Raw genomic sequence first — 5,000 nt, forward strand, 5'->3', positions numbered from 1 at the left:
TTCTTGTCACATACAGCAGGGGAACCCCACTTGCTAGAGGACCTCCACTGTTGTTTTACGTTGTTCGTTCAAAGTATTTAACGTTTCATATCGCGTAATGTTCCCTTACTGTTAAATCGTCACTTCTATATGATTGCTGAAATAAGAAAGTCTTCAATTTCCTCTTGAAAGTGTGACGGGCCGAGAGAAGGTTGTGACTCAAGGACAGGATAAAAGCAATTGAGTGAGTTTATTATAGAACTCAGTCCTTTATATACAAAAGGTCAAGGCAACAGCAAATTTCATGTTCAAAATCGACACCGTTACCGGTGAGAAAAAGAGGACATATTTAATAAGATTTTTTTAATGCGAGGGAAGAGCGAAGATACAAATATAATATATACACAAATGAACTATGTACGATCGTGTGATACAAGGTTGGTACATGGCTCACCCCCCCCACCCCTTTAAAAATTACATACTGTACATGTTAAATAGGGCGCCCTGATCTAGAGAGCCAAACTGTAGGTGGGTCATCTGACAGGAGATAAGCAGGTTTTAGACGATCAAGGGAGACCCAGTCTTCTCTGCCACTAATATTTAGTAAGAATGCTTCCGGACTGCGTCAGATCACAAGGAAATGGCCCGTGTAAGGGGCGTTAGTGGTGGCTTGCTATTGTCGTTGCCCAGGAAGACGTGTGTTGCAGAGTGCAAGTTTGTCGGAATTTTGCCACGACGTGACGTATGAGCTGGAGATCGTCGGAGGAGGTTGTAGAAGGAAAAAATTCGGCAGAGACGACCAACGGTTTGCCATACACCATTTCAGCTGGCGAAACGTCGAGGGCGTCTTTAGGAGTGGTCCTTAGTCCCAGGACAACCCAGGGAAGCTGAGTAAACCAGTTAGAATCCTTGCAGCGGGACATCAAAGCTGATTCGAGGGGTGTGATGAAAATGTTCAACCCATTCCATTGGCAGTGGGGTTGTTGGCCGTTATCCGATGTAGGGTGATGCCCAGGAGATTCGCTAATGATGTCCACAATTGAGAGGTGAAAGTGGTACCCCTATCAGATGTAATATGCTCAGGGATACCAAATCTTGCAATCCATCCTGAGAGTAAGGCAGATGTACATGAGGCGGACGTTGCCGTTTCCATGGGAATGGCTTCAGGACAACGAGTGGAGCGGTCGATGACGGTAAACAGGTAACGATGTCCTTGTGATGTGGGTAGAGGGCCTACAACGTCGACGTGAATGTGTGTGAAACGACGCTGAGGTTGAGGAAAGGTGCCCACTCCTGAATCCGTGTGTCGATGTAATTTGGAAGTTTGGCAAGAAGTACAGGTGCGGACCCAATCCTTAGCATCCTTAGAAATGATGTACCAAATGAACTTTGTCTTCAGCAGCTGTGTGGTAGAACGGCAAGAGGGATGTGAAAGGCCGTGAATGAAATAAAAACCCTGCCGGCGCATGGGAGCATGAATCCAAGGTCGCGGTCTACCAGTACTGACGTCATGGAGGAGGGTGGTGTTGGAGTCTTCTAGGGGGACGTGCAGGATATCTTACATGGTTGATACACTGGATCCTGTCGTTTGGGCTTCAGCCAGGGCATTGTAATACAATACAAATCGAATGGCAGCCAACATGTTTCTTGTCAGGTCATCGGCAACGGGATTCATTTTCCCAGCGACGTATTGAAGGGGGAAATTGTATTCTGCCATGGCGGAGAGATGTCAGCGTTGACGGGCGGACCAGGCGTCAGACTGTTGAGTGAAGGCGTGCACCAGAGGCATGTGGTCTGTGCGAATGATGAAGGGCGTAACTTCTAAGAAATGTCCAAAGTGATGGACAGCCAAGTGCACCGCCAGCAATTCACAATCAGAGGTAGAATAACGCAATTCTGCCTTGGACAGTTATCTGCTGAAGAAGGCCAATAGTCGGGGCGAGCAGTTGACCACCTGCTTGAGTACTGCACCAATAGCGACATCGCTGGTATGGTGGAGAGAAGGAGAGGGGCATGTGGGATAAGGAAAGTGAGAGCCGCAGCGGTTGATAGGGCCCTTTTTTCATTGCAGAAGGCCACTTCTTGAAGGGGACCCTACTTCAGGTCCTTTGGCTTGCCCTTGAGGGAGGCGTAAAGGGGAGCAAGAGTGGTGATAATAGTTGATCATGCCCAAGATTTCCTGCAGAGCTTTGACGGTCGAGGGTGCTGGAAAGTCCTGAACGGCTGCTACTTTCTCAGGGAGGGGATGGACTCCTTCAGGAGTGATGCGGTGCCCTAAGAACGACACTTCGTTGGCGCCATAGGTACACTTGTCGTACCGGACTACAAGGCCGTTTTGTTGCAGGCGGTCGAGCACGATGCGCAGGTGATGGAGGTGTTCCTCTTTTGAGGAGGAGAACAAAAGTATATCATCCATATAACATACACAGAAAGGAAGGTCCCACAAGATGCCATCCATGAGACGTTGAAACGTGGCACCGGCATTACGAAGGCCAAAACAGGAGTGATTGAAGGTGTATGTACCAAACGGAGTGGTGATGGTGGTCCTGGGGATGTCTTTTGGGTTCATAGGCACCTGATAATACCCCTTCAGGAGGTCGAGCGTAGAGAAAACCTTCGTTTTGTGCAGGTAGAAGCTCAAGTCAGCAATGTTCGGGAGGGGATGTAATCCGGTTTTGTTTGCTTGTTCAGGCACCTGTAATCCCCGCACGGACGGAGGGAGCCGTTCTTTCTTCAGAACGATGTGTAAGGGTGACGACCATAGGCTGGAGGCCTTCTGGCAAAGGCTCATCTCCTCCATTTCTTGATATGGTGGTAAATACCGTGCTTGGCATGGGCCGTTAACGTTTGGCGAAGTTCTGGACGGAAAACTTCCGAGTACGACGTGAGGAGGTTGGCGTAGGCATCCGTGGGTGCGCTGATGTGGAGAGCGAGGTTGGAGGGGGCGGGTTGAAGAGGTGTTGACAAGTACGAGTCTGCGTTGACCAATAGTCGTTGGGCGACATAGACCAGAAGGTGGAAATGAGAGGGGAAATTCGCACGAGGATTAGCAATGTGACATCAGCAACGAGAAACTTCCAATTAAATTTACTGTTTCCAAACGATAATGTGATGTTCTCGTAACCGTAGGGGGGTATCACAGATCCGTTGGCAGCTACCAAGCGGACGTCGGCAGACGTAGACAGACTACGTCGTGTCCTGAAGAGTTCCCTTGGCAACATAGAAGGACAAGCCCCCGTGTCTGAAAAAAATCCCAAGCCCGTTCCTGCATCATGTAAAAAGAGAAGATTAGAAACACTGAAGGCCACCGCCACGAGCGATGGCCTACTTACATGTTTTTTGGCCACTGACAATCCTTGGCACATTTCTTCGTGTTTGCCCCGAATCTGAGGTGGTAGTAGCAAAACTGTGGCAGATGGGAGGTAGTAAGTGGCTGTAAAGGTCGTTGGTTTGGGAGCGAGCTAGTGATGGGTGGTGGGGGCTTTGTCGCCGCTTCGGCACGTCACGGGGTAGGCGTGTATGTCCTACTGCATTCACGTCAGCTTCGGTTGACGTTGAATAGGCTTCCTCTTCATCAGGGGTGGAGGCGTTGATGGAGGTCTTGAAGTGGTCTTCCATAAGGGCGTCGGCTTTTGTCAGCAAGTCCTTTATGGGTAAACTATCGACATCGGGTATTGCAGCGCATACAGGTTCGGGTAAACGGCGTATCCAAAGGGCACAGAGTAGGTTCCCCTCACGAGTAGAGCTGTCTGCAGCAGGTTGAAGGCGAGCGATACTGCTCATTTCCCTGAAGGCGAGCGAAGCCCTTTGGTCCCCCAAACGGTTGTTGAGAGATCTGAAAAATCTTTGCTATACGGGCGGCTGGCGACGGCGAGTACTGCTGCATAAGGTATGTTTTAAGGGCGTCATACGCTATTGGGGTGTGTCCTTGTTCACAAAGCCAGTCGAATATTTCCGGGAAGGTGTCCTCGGGTATCGCCGCAAGAACATAATCCACTTTGGTGGTTGAGCGAGTCATGCCCTTGATGAGAAACTTGACTTCTGTGTGCTGAGACCAAGCTAACGCCTCTCCACTGGCGAAGGATGAAAGTTTCAATGGGGCAGCCGCAGTGCCAATTCCGTAGAGTCTGCCATAGTAACAACGATGGAGGGGCGAGCGGGGGTGAAAGGAGGGAGGAGCGAGTCGACTTCCGGGGTCACCAATGTGACGGGCTGAGAGAAGGATGTGATTCAAAGACAGCATGAAAGCAACTGTGTGAGTTTATTATAAAACACTCTCCCTTATATACAAAAGCTCAAGGCAACAGGAAATTTCATGTTTGAAATTGACACCGTTACCGGTGAGAAGAACAGACATGTTTATTCAGGTTCTTTTTAGTGCGAGGGAAGAGCGAAGATACAAACATAATATATACACAAAATGAACTATGTACGATCGTGTGATACATGGTTGGTACATAAGACTTATTGTCTTCTATCATTCGTATGTTTCGTGGAAGCTTTTTATATAGTCTTGGGGTCGCATAATTAAAGGCTTTGGAGCCTAAAGTGGACATAAATCTAGATTCTAACAGTTTGAAGCCATCTGTAACTATTCTCGTGTCGACACGATTTGTTTGCTGCTCAATATATAGCAGTTCTCTTAAGTATTTTGGATGACCGGTTATGATAACTTGGTGGGTTATTGTACATATATTAAATTCAATTCTTGCTTTAATTGGCCGCCAGTGTAAATTGATTAGTGTAATATGTTGTGAAGTAGTGATAGTAGGAGGGGCTGGGAACCTCTTATCCTTTTCGAGCTTAAGTCTGTAGAATGAATCGAAAAAAAAATAATGAGGTAAGCGGCCTTGTTTAACCACTAAGGATTGAATGGGACATTCAGCGTCTCCAAGGAAGGAAAGTTATAGGTAAAAAAGCTGAATATGGAAAGGAATTTAAATTTCTTACTGGATAAAGACAGACAGACAATGAGAAGCGTTAATGAGTATATTTATTCAATGAACATCGTTTTTTAATGC

This window comes from Palaemon carinicauda, chromosome 14 (genome assembly GCF_036898095.1).
Source record: "Palaemon carinicauda isolate YSFRI2023 chromosome 14, ASM3689809v2, whole genome shotgun sequence".
Classification (NCBI taxonomy): Eukaryota; Metazoa; Arthropoda; class Malacostraca; order Decapoda; family Palaemonidae; genus Palaemon; species Palaemon carinicauda.